Below are 13,161 nucleotides of genomic sequence, written 5' to 3' on the forward strand. Positions count from 1 at the left end.
CACAAACACACAACTCTTGACTGTTGTCTGCAGTTTATCTCTATATTGAGCAATAATTTACATAATTTTATGATTTCACAAGAGTAATCACGTATATTTCAAAATCTGAAGTGGATGTAGTGTTGCCAATAGTGAGATCTTTAGCCAATCAGAAACTATTAAATTTCATTACGATCAAACATTCTTGGAGTGATGTTTCCTCACTGTCCATACAAACGCAATCTACAAAATCATACACAAAAACATGTGAAGGAGTCCATTGCCTCCTGAGGGAGGGAGGGGGGGTGTCTGGTGTGTTGAAACTGGTATGTTGAAATGATAATAAAAATGAAAATGATTTTGCTGTTTAACTGTTTATGTGTGTCGGGGAAGGAGTGTATACATACTCACATACACATTTTTGTCACAGTACAAGACTTTCGCTGTTCGCAGCGTGAAGAGAACATCAATCGGATCAGATCTCGTTTCGACACTATGGGAGCAGGAAAAAATCATTTTTATATAGCATGTTCATTGTAGCGGGGGCTGACTAAATATTATGCAAAGTAGTGTCAATATTATATCACACACAAAAAAAGTTCGAGCAACATAATACAACGTATATCAATAATAACCTTTTTCACGCTGCCAAAGAATGAAAAGAATCAATTTGAAACTCAAATGTGCCACCACTGAAATCCGAATCTGGGACATCTTGATTCTTGATTAACTACAATAGTAATGTCAGTGCACACTCACAGATACAGTGCCGACGAGACCACACCCATCTAGACTTGACCGATAATCAGGAATCAGGTCTACAGTTTGATGCATTGTTGTATATCATTTGTAAAGGAAACGCCGAAGTGCATCATATGATGAAAGTGAGTATTCTTTAATGCATCAGTTTTTGATGCACCTTCCTGCATCTTTCTGTGTTGATGCACTTAAACATTTGGTTTGAGCTACAGAGTTTATGCATTTTTGTTTCAAGTAATGCATTTATTTTTTCTTTATGCATGTTATACACCTAAAAGGCATAGCCTATTTGATTTGGGATAAAATAGTATTTATTTGTATAGTTCTTCTATTTGTGACCCCCGCCCCCAAACTTTCCCACCTTCCTCCAATAAAAAGCACAACGAAACATAATAGCCTTATTTATTTAAATACTTTAAGTGTTTACTGTTCAAGAACACGTTTTTTGTAGGTATGTGTATTTTCATACCTTCATAAAAAAATGTAAAGTACTCCCCTGTGCTTAGCTCCACGCCATGAAGGCGTATAGGGGTGTGGGGGTAACAGCATCACGCCTCTGACCGCCTTTACCCCCTAGGGTTTCCCCCAGGTACCCATGTCATTCGACGCTGGGTGGGCTCCGGGGCCGCTTCCAACGTTAGAAAAGTTCCCGGATTTGAACCGACGACATCAAAATATCAGTAATCTCTTAGCTTAAATTGTTACATGATTTTGAGTACTTGTTATGTCATGCAGCTTTAACTTCAATTAATTCTTGTCTAGAAAATTCCAACTCTTTTCAAAACAAATAGCCACACTTATGTAATCAGAAATAAGGTTTTCGGTGTCACTCAAAGGGGTCTTTCGTCCCCCCCCCTCCCACTCTCTGGGGTTGCCACTGTTGCTACGCTAGATGAGGCCTGTTCTAGTATCTGTGACGTGAGCACACAGCGCGACGAACACCTATTTACAGCATCAATGAAGGCAAAAAATGGACATACACAGTCGAGCAATTTGAATGGTGTTGGCATAGCTTGCCTTCATGGCAACTGCGAATTGCAAGTTCTTGCTTTCTCGCGGTTACTCTCCTCGTGGACAATTTGCTACCTCAGCTAAAATCCTGGTACTTTTCCCCCTTGCATCGTCTGCGAGATTCCATTGCATAATAGACATGCTCTTGCAAAAGACAAAAGGTTAGTCACGTTTATGTTACGGGACAAATAAATCCTATTGTTTATAATAACCCACATATGTGCCAGACTAACCACTTAGTAAGGAAGAAAAATGCATGAATCGGCCGGCCTTGAATGTAGTTAGAATTGGGAACTGTTCCGACAGCGAGAAGGTCTTGAAAAAATCGAAACGAGATCGGTATCAAACCCTACGAGACTGATCGATACAAGACCGAGAACGAGATGTGCTTCTGTAAAAGCGAGACTTATGTCCGTGTGCACGAACGAAGATCAAATTTTAAACTCGGATCGGGAAAGGATCACTGGAAAATTCCATTGCACCAAGACGGTTCAACACTTGATCGCAATCTAGGAACATCAAAACGAGTTTATCTTCTGATCGGCCATTCGCCACCGTTTTGGTGGCTGATCCTGGTTCACGATACTGACGCTTCGACTGCAGGCAGTTGTTTTTTAATATAAAAAGAGCGGAAAGTGATATCGAGGGCGTGCAAACGCTAGAGATGTTGGATGTACAATGCTGATAATTCGAGAACTATGTAAACTAAAAACTGCCAAAATAATAATAATAATTTGTAGTTCTGTGGTGCAAAGTCGTAATGTTTATAAATACTGTACTTTCTATCCCAGAACACAAAACATATATAAATATCATATATTACGTGCAAGGTAAATTATAACACAGCAATGTTTACGATATTGCTACATGGTGTTGGAAATATGATTGTATAAATTTACGAAAATACATGTTACTGGCTATTTACACGACACGACAATATAAATACATAAGAATTAAGAAATGAAAAATTCTAATACTTACCACAGTACAGTAATAATATAAATAATAATAATATATCTTTATTTGAGCGGGGAGGTTCAGCATACGCTGTTCTCTCAAAATCGAATGCATTTCGTAAGGCATTTAAGTTCCGTAGAAGAAGGTTCCATGCTTTCTTCTTCTCCTTTTGTGTTGTGCTGTCAGTTCTTTTTTAATATTATTTTTTTACACTCCACTACATCCTTGTACATATTGACAAGGTTGATTAGTACATCTCTCAAATTCATAGAAGTTTGCAGCCCGAATTATTTTCTTCTCCTACATGTTGATACTTTAACTCATCACATTACTCTATGGGGTTCTTGATTGTCATTTGTTTAGCCAACCAATCAGGTATAGCCTTACAAATTAATCTCGGATCAGTTGAACGGAATCTCCTGAACGTCGTTTTTCCTTGGTGCAATGCAAATCTTTAAACCAAGTTCATTTAGAGTGGATTAAAATTGATCTCGTTCATCTTAACTTCAAAATAATCGGCGTTGGTGCACGCGGCCATTAGTGTCCGAGAATCTCGATCACGTTCAAGAATTTTACACGATATTTGAAAATTCATCTGTACTTTTCTTCGCAGCTGTACACTATAAAGTCTCCAAAAAATTTAGGAAGAGGTATTTTTCTCTTCAAATTTTACATATACAATAGCTTTTCGTGTAAAAAAGGCACTGAATATTGATGAGAATAGTAATTTTAGGATTTTATATTGTGTTGACGTTATGTTAATGTTGAAAGTTTTGGAAGTGGCATTTAAATACTGTAAAAATATCATTACAACTTTGGTATTACCCAGCAAATTGTACATCACCATGTTTATGCTTTCTGTTACGCAATGTGAGCTTCAAGAATTCAAAACAAAAGCGTCAAGAAAAGCTGCTGACAATCTCTGCACCAGATTACGTACAGTGGGGTATTACCATGCAATTTGTCCATCACCATGTTCGTGCACTTTATTTGACTCAATACGAGCTTCAAGAATTAGAAGAAAACTCAAAACAAGCTGTTGACAACTTCTGCACAAGCATACATAAAAATCCATCGCTTTAAAACACATAGAATTTAAGAGAAAAAAATCATGAAAATTGTCATGGACAATTTGCACGGTAATACTCATGGATCCCACTGTAAAAACCCTTAAAAACACATCGGATGTAGGAAAAATTAATGAAAATAGTCATGGACAATATGCCGAGCAATACTTGTGCATCCCACTGTACAACTTTGCCAGCTTCGGTAATGAAGTGGTGAGCTCTGCCGAAACCATGGGTTGTAGGTTCGAATCCTGTTCATTACGTAGACACTTATGTTTCTCCAATTCACCATCTATCATCTTAGTCACCATTAATCGACGTAAAATAACAAAATATACGAGTATTAATTGTTCGTACCGTTGTGTTGTTAAACCAAAAAAGAAATATCAAGAAATATCGGAACTAATTTCTCAAACTACTGCATTGTCATTATTGGCGTCCCGAAAGGGAAAGCGTATGAAATGTGATAAAAAAAATAATAATAATTGCGCCCATCTGGTGTATTGACTAGAAGTCTCTCACAAATAATATAAGTAATAATAATAATAAATTGCAATAAAAAGTTTATATTATTATTAGTTTATAACTTTTGAATGTTTTCGTTATTCAGTGATATATATACACAAAACTTTCTGGAGACTCCCATGTGTATATGGGTTCCAGAAACGTATATTCTAGGTTCGTTAGGCTATCTGTGAAGCCTGAAGCCTAGATAATAAAATTCAGGAGAAAAACCAATCAGAAATTGTAAATATTATTTTTCATATCAGTGAGATGATGATGATCATTCTGGAGTTGGCAACCTGATTTCCTATGAGCTGGCGACCTGATTTCTTACGAGTTGGCAACCTGATTTCTTATGAGTTGACGACCTGATTTCTTACGAGTTGGTAACCTTATTTCCTATGAGTTGGCAACCTGATTTCCTATGAGTTGGCAACCTGATTTCCTATTAGTTGGCAACAGGATTTCTTAGGAGTTGGTAAATTTATTTCTATTCATAACCTAGGACCATGGACGTCCGCAGGATTTTTTTCCAGGGAGGGGCAAGGAAGGTAATTTTTTTCCAGGGGGACAAACAAGGCACATTTTCTCCAACAAAAGTGTTGTTCCGTACAAAAATATTGCTTAAATTTGAATACATGACGTTCATACAATAATTAACACGTATTATTGTGGCTAAAATGAAATTATATGTGTGAAATGCATAATTTTTGGTTGACTTTCATTTTCCAGGGGGACCGCTCCCTTGCCCCCCCCCCCCTTCCGGACGCCCATGCCTAGGACCACGTGACATATTGAGATAGCCCAGATCTTGTTCTCAGGATACGCCACTGATGGGTTCTGTTCCACAGTGGGGGAAAAAATTTTGGGTTCACGTATAATCGAAGGCTCGTTTTCACTGCGCGTAAAGTTGAATTGAAAACAAAATTTGGCAAACTTTTCCTCCGAGCAGTCGTGGGCCGTTAAAGGAGGCGTAAATTGAGGCACGTGCCTACGAATAAGAAGTTGATTGTCCTTTGCGGAAAAAAAGGCTCCTTGAGACCAATGACCTTACAACATAGACATCAATTTAGACCATTGAAAGCAGTTGTGTATCCGAAGCCAAATTAGTCAGATTTAAACTCTCCCTTTCTTTGTCATTGACCGAAGGCACACATCGTGATTGGCAGCGTTGCCGTTTTTTTCACGATTGCGTTCATCTGTAAACATGGATGTTAAGAAGGGGGCAAAGGGGACCACACCCCCGGAAGATGAATTTCAGTCTAAAATTATATATTTTGCACACATGCTTTCATTTCAATTTCAGTCACAGTAATTTATATTAATAATTATAAGGGTATTGCAGTAACATGGTAACTTCAAACTGAGTGTTTTTTGAGGGGCAAGGCTGTTATAGGGGAAAATATTGGAAGAGTTACATATTTATTTCAGAAATTGAACGCAACAGGTATATTACCCATTAATGGCGTTCATTATACAATAATTTTGTGATAACATTATTGAAATATTGCACAGATGAATGTAGTATATAGACAGAAAACATTTAACAAACATACAAGTCTTAGGTTGTATCGTAATTTATGTAATTTTAGTATATTCCTTTTCAAAATTGCGGTCGGGCAAAATAAGTCCACACTGTTTTCTAAATCCACACTCTTTTCACTTTTGATGGTATCATTAAATGTTTTACACATATTCCAAATTGGGGATATTGTCAGAGCGTTGGTTCTATTACGACGGAGGCTGAAGAGTTGCCTTCTTGGTCGTAATTTGCTTGAGGGGTCGTAGAAGTCGAGCTGTGACAGGGCGAAAGGAGCTTCAATGAGATTATTTAAAATTTTGTGGAGGAAAATGAGCTGATGCATGATGCGTCTGTTGTTGAGAGTTGTTAGGTTCAAATATCTGAGAAGGTTCTCACGGGATTCCATTTGAGGGTATATACCATCTAGTTTGTACTTTAAGTGTCTTAAGAATTTACTTTGAATTTGTTCTATTTTGTTTATATCTTGCTGGGTTTGAGGGTGCCACATTATGCTTGCGTATTTAATTTTTGCTCTAACGTAAGCATTATAGAGCATCATTAAGCTTCCGACATTTTTGAACTCTTTGCATGTACGCATTATATATCCCAGAAGTCTGTAAGCCTCGTTTGTTACAAAGTTAACGTGCGCGTGAAATGTAAGTTTAGAATCAAACAGAACTCCTAGATCTTTGATTGTTTCTACCAGTTTTAATTTTTGTTTATTTATGCAATAGTCGTATTTTATTGAAGTAGTGTTTCGAGTATATGTATGACATTTGGTAATATGCCCTGGCTCTCCGTCTAGGAAAGATGCGATTCTCTGTTCGCGTTTCCCGTTTGTATGCTTGCAGTTGCAGCCCTATCCCTCGACCTAAGTTTTCACTTTTCGCCTGGTAAGTTGACACAAGTCTCTGGCCAGCCGAAACATGACGAAGAAATCGTCTTTGCCTTCCTGACTATGTTTCAAACTCTATAATTCATTATTTAGCTTCGTGCACGAAATGAGCGAAGGAAGTCTCTCAAAAATGTTTGAATCGATAACATTTCACGTCGTGCCTTACAAATGTTCGTAGATTTTGCTATTCTTTTCTTGGGTAAAGAATAAACCCGTGTACGTATTCATGAATATGGGTTGTTTAGTCCCAGTGACATGAGCTTGGAGTAAGCAACACTGTAATAGAGTAGGGAAGATCAGGAGTAACACCGTGGCCTTGAACTGACCTTTGCTTACATTTTCTTTCTTCTGTCTTAAAATATTAATGCTTCAATCTTGCAACGTTTGACCCTAATACGGTCGAAAATTACACGAAACGCTACTATTTGCAGTGGAGAAAGAAGATTGAATTCCTACAATGAAAAAAATCAATCGTATTTGTCCCTGATTGAAGCTCAGGCAGCAGACGACGGAAATTTTCTTTCATAACAAGTTATAAACCCACAATTCCTCGCAAATAGGTTAAATTTATGCTAGTTTTTGAGCACGAAGTGGAAATTTGTGTGAGAGGGCTCATTGTTCGAGCCTTGGGAATATGCTGGAAAGGGCGTGCTTTACGTAAATTATCATATCCACTTCGAATACTACATTGAACGCGCGTGTATATTTAAATTGGCCGGTGCCTTCAATTTTAAGGAAGTAAATATTTAATCGTGAATTGATTGATTGAATTAGATTATTTTACATCGCTTTTGTGCCCCTTTTAGCCAATAGCGATGATGGATATAAATGGTGCTGTGATGAAATGTATGAAAGGACATCATAAATGCATATGGACGACACAACACAATTCCTACATAGGATTATCCTGGCTGCAGGCCCAGGCGCCACAGCTTCGTTAGCCTGTAAAATACCGCCCAGGGTGTAATGCTTAGAAATAAGGTTTAACATTTGGTCGACTTCCAAAAGGATCGTTCCTTACACCCTTTTAACCTAAAAGAGACCAATTATTATATAAACCAACAAGAATATCAACTACGCAATAGTGCAGGTTTGAACTTTCATGTGTATTTGAATGTAATAATGGTATCTTTTACTATTATTATTATTAAAGTAGGGTTACAATTAAGTTTACAATTTTCTTTACTATTATTATTATTACATATTTGTGTGAAATGGAATTGCAGTCGCTTGCCTAACCACAAATGTCACTGCACCCCCCCCCCCCCCACGATATTTACCTAATATTTGAATGAACTCTGGTTAAATTACATATCATTGCATTTATTTGTGCTTTGTTGTTCTCACAGTGCTACGACTTCACTTCAGGGGTCCCGGGTTCGAATCCTGGACTGGCCTAATTTTCGTGATTAGCCAACAGTGGTGGAAAAAGCGAAGTAAAATAAATGTTTTTGCTTCGAATATACCTTAACAAAAACGTCCGAAAGTATAGTAAATGACAGACGTGATCACGAGACTTCTCGCAAACACCTTCAACATACACCCTACTCGCAACCGTAGCTCACTCGAACTGCCAGTGGAATATTCCACTCGCCGATATCGGCATAGAAAGCACGTTTTTGCGCAAGCGCAGAATTTTTGTTTTGGTGTGGGGTGGCCGTCTGGGACTGGAGGTGGAAGGGGAGACCTGGTCTTGCCTGCCACGTGCAAAGGCGGAAAATAGGAGGAGGGGAAAGTGCAGGCCTAAACTCTGCCTTTTTGCTTTTCTCTCTTCATTCTCAGCCCCCTTTTTTTCAGTAACCTACTATATTTCTTTGAGTGCGTCCGGAAGGGGAGAGGGAGGAATACCACAGCCCAACTCCCAGGAATTGTATGACAGGAGAATGCTGAATAACATATTCCATAAAAATCATGCTTTGAAATGTGCATGAGCAGTTGTAAGAAAAGAAAGTGTGCTATCGGTTACCAACACTTCTGAATCTGGAGCGTAATAGCTATATCATTTAGGAGAAGTTGGTAAGATTTTTGATACGCCGATTGATTCACCTTTAGGGATTACAATATCCATGGTTTCGTCAATGTTACATGATTTTTAACATTTCTGTAAGCAATACAATATAATTTTCGTGTAATTAAAATTGTACAAATGCTAAATATGAATTCCTCCTTACAGTTTTGCATCAAGGTATTCAGCTACAGAACAAATAGAATGTTTTAATAACAGTTTTTTAATGGTTTTCTTGAAGTCCAAGAGATAATGTAATTTTGAGGTAGTTTGTTGTACATTACAATAATACCTTTATGATAAATACTGTTAGTTGAGCGATTTGTTTTGTATGTCTCCAGATGAGTTCGGTCCAGTCTTGGGGCTAGCGAATTGAGACAACGGGGGGCTGCTTTGCTAGCTGGGAGTCACTACCCCCATAGGCGAAGTTCTGGAGGGGCCAGAGGGGGCCTGCACCCCCAACTTAAAAAAGACTAAAAAAAATAACACATGATTAAGTTCAGTTACTACATTTTTGTTATGAAGCCATATCGCAAATCTTGACGTTTGGGATGATGGCATGTGCGATAATTGCGCCGCGATAGCGGGACTTAGACTATTTGATTGGTGTGTACAGTTTGAAGAAAGAAAAACGTAAAATGACTTTGTGTTGAGTCAACAGTTACTGCTGAGGCATCAAAAGAACTTTTCAATTTAATTTTTCTAAAATTTCTGAAGCTTCCTATTGTACCGTAACTTTTTTAAAGTAATACGAGTATTTATTTATTTATTTATTTATTTATTTATTTCGTCTTCTTTTACATGACGAAGTTAAGGCTGTGGAGCCTTTTCTTCCACTTGACCATGTTTACAAAAAAATTGAATATGAAATAATTAAAATATTGAAGAAAAAAATAAAGAAAAAAATATAAAAATTACAGAGAAATAAAAAATACAAAGAAAAATTACATATAAGAAAGGTAATCTAACCTATAGATACGGGCACACACACTCACACACACACATACATATTTTTGCCCTTACACACGTACAAGCATATACATAACACTACACTTTCTTAAGCACAGTCCAATATTACACATACTTAAAACACAGTCCAAAACGATATACTTTGACGATAATTCATCTTAACTATTACGCTAAATAATTTTTGTGCCTTACGTCCTTCTATCATTGTATCAATAAAAAATTAATGAAATGCAAAATGCAATAATCGTACTGTTTTGCTTCTTTTAAAACTGACAACCAATATACTAATTAATATTTGTTTACTTAAGCGAGGAAATTTAACATTTTCAAACTCAGTGTTTTTAAGTTGTTGTTTTTTAATTTCCGGAGAAGGTCTGCGGACCCCTTATAAGCTAGGGGATATTCAACAACCCTCAGTCAAGTACATCATATGCTTCTCCCAGAGTATGCCCCCCCCCCCCCAAAGCAAAAGCTACCCCTCTGCATCTCTTTTCATTTCGAATACTGCTTTCAAGAGAATAAAGTTAGAGTTGAGTGAATTTCTTGCAATAAAATGTATACAGTATTTAATAGCAGGGGTTGTCCGTCGAAGGGGACAAGTTCGTATTTAGGGTTGTAATGCTAAATTTAGAGCCAAAAGGACCATGAATTTGGGCATCTGTGACATTATGCGAAATCATCGAAGACTGGTGGGGGAAGAATCTTAATTTACACCCATATATATATATATATATATATATATATATATATATATATATATATATATATATATATATATATAATAAAAGGCAATTAATTACTAATTATTAAAAAACTTTTTAAATACACATAAAGTAATTATTTAGTTACTTATTATATCAGATATATGTAAAGTAACAAATTAATTCCTGTACTAACTGGTTAAAGGTGTCAATAAATTACGAAATTTGTTATGTACAAGCTTTTGTTTAGTTTTTGTATTAATACAAAACTATTATAATTTATAATTATGTTTGACTTGCATTCTTCTTTTATTGCACACATATTGTCATTGGTGTAGACCATGGGCGTCCGGAGCGTGGCCCCCAGCTTTGGAAAATGAAAGGCAACCAAAAATTATGTATTTCACACATATAATTTCATTTTATCCACAATAATATGTGTTAATTATTGCATGAACATCATAAATTCAAATTTAAGCAATTTTCTTTAGGAAACAACACTATTTTTGGAGAAAATGTGCCTTGTTTGCCCCCTGGAAAAAATACCTTCCTTGCCCCTCCCTGGACAAAATCCTGCGGAAGTCGCTTGGTGTAGAGAGAGTAATAATCTCTTGCAAAAGAGAGAAAGCATTCTGCACTTACTATTTTGTGTGTTTTCGATATTATCCTTAGTAAAGAAAACTTTCCCACCGGGGAATTTATGTGGGGGGATTTCGGGGGCCAAGATTGTTGGTGGGTGGAAATCCCCCTGTCCCCCCAGGATTTCGCACCCTGATCTGTGAGCATATTGTGGAAATTTGGGAGGAGTTAAGGGTGTATGAATATATCACTGTTTAATAGCCCATGTTATTAAGTTGATTTGCAATTTTATTTTGAATATACTCGTATTTCCTAACAACCAACTTATAAAATAACGTAGCAAACTTAGTTTAAAAAGAATATTTTACAACATGTTTAGGCTATTTGCAAATTATAGACCTAACCTATCACAGTTTATGATTAATGCAAATTGTTTTTTTAGCATGTGAAAAATATAAATTATTGAGCAGAGGATTTTGGAAACAAGTAAGCATCTTGATTTAAATTGAACTGGAACTGGTTCTTGTTTTAAAGTTTGCAAACTGAAATGGCTCGATTTTTAATTTTGAGACTTGTTGATGTATAGACGGCGTTAAAAGCGGAGCTACTGCGGAGCATGCGCACTCGTCTGGTCCCCCTCTAACATCCGGTCACGCTTATGGTGCTATTGACGTTAATGTGAAAGGGCAAAGTGGAGATTCTTTTACAAGGAAATAGGGTGTCAGCTGTGTAGCATATGGTTGCACAGTTCGATCGGGAACAAATTTATTGAGTCAAGTATCACTTCGTAGGTTTTCAAAGGACGTAGACACACGAAACGTGTTGATACAAGCAGAACGAAGAAAGGATTAGTACCCGGAAATGATCTGTACGTCTTCCATTTTGTTACAAGCATGTTGATCGTTTATCTGCGTATTGTGTTGTGGTGAAAAGCATGCCTCTTTAGTGAGGTTTCAAACCGAAGCGACACGCGACAGCAGTGGTTCGTACCGAAGTCACAAGCGACACAGGCCCATTTAGTCTATAAATAAGTATTTACCGCTCATGGGAATCTGAGCGACACGTGCAGCTTGTCGTGCCACTTCGGTTCGAAAAATGTCATTGATCACTGAGGATTCACTTTTAACTGGCACGGAGATTACACACCGAAGCGACAAGCAACAACCTCTTTACTCTAAAGTAAATAATTCACCTTGCATACGAGTACAACAGACCGAGGCGCCACGATGCATGGTACTGAGAAAAAACAACAGTCCAGTCCAAGCGACACGTGCATTTTCTCGTGGTGAATTGGTTCGAACGGAAGCTTTTAGACTGCAGCGATGCGCATCTCTTGGAAACCAATAATCAAAAATAAACAACACCTTCCGAATTAAAGCGACACGACAAATTGCAGGTGTCGCTTGTCGCTCGGATTGGGTCGTTATATCAATACTGTGCATTGTGTTGCCCCGGCCATTTATTTGCGCAAGCGTGACTGGTGAATGGTTTGCTTTAGATCGAATGCTTCTGTGCGAAATCCCGACATCGTTTGTCGCTTCAGTCTGAAAACTCCCTTGTTGTTTGAAGTAAATTCGTGGAAGTGAAAGTGACATGCCGTATCATGTGTTTTCCCTAAATCCCTCAGGCGAAAAGGCGACGTTGAAAGCACAGATATTTACTAGCATTTGTTATGTGTCATTACTTCTGCAGGTTTGTTGGCAAAGATTCACTTAAGCATAAAACCACTAATTTTATAGAATTATCTTTCCCTCACTTTTCCATTTACAAAATAATTGAATATATCTAAACTTTCTTACGTTTTGAGTTCGTCGTGCGTGTACTTGTATGTAGTATGCTATACAACTGGCGGCCACAAAGATACGTCATATTTTAATAATCTGCTCTGCAGTTGATCATCCAACGGATTCTAGACGTACCCTCCTTCTTAGTAGAACTTTAACAAATACCTTTCTTGACTATCGTCGCACACTGATGAAAACAAGCGCTCATTTCTTGCTTCGTATGCCTGTGAATCTGCACTGGCAACAACGGGGACTGACCTAAACCGGAAGTTCTGGGGGGAACGGGCAAGACTTCACCAATGTTTATGTTTACATTTTTAACACGGTCTATTTAACTGTGAAAGATGACATGAAGAACAAATGAAGAAAAGATCAAGCAAAAAAATCGATTTATTACTTACAGAATTATCGTAATTGATCAATGATTTA

General features: G+C 37.4%; 1 protein-coding gene across 2 annotated transcripts in view; it reads left to right on the forward strand.

Moving 5' to 3' along the window:
- Positions 1-13,161, forward strand: part of LOC145980306 (sodium-dependent neutral amino acid transporter B(0)AT3) — a 140,223-nt gene that overhangs the window by 59,372 nt on the left and 67,690 nt on the right. The window lies entirely within an intron of this gene.

Source organism: Lepisma saccharinum, chromosome 27, assembly GCF_977018435.1.
Source record: "Lepisma saccharinum chromosome 27, izLepSacc3.1, whole genome shotgun sequence".
Taxonomy (NCBI): domain Eukaryota; kingdom Metazoa; phylum Arthropoda; class Insecta; order Zygentoma; family Lepismatidae; genus Lepisma; species Lepisma saccharinum.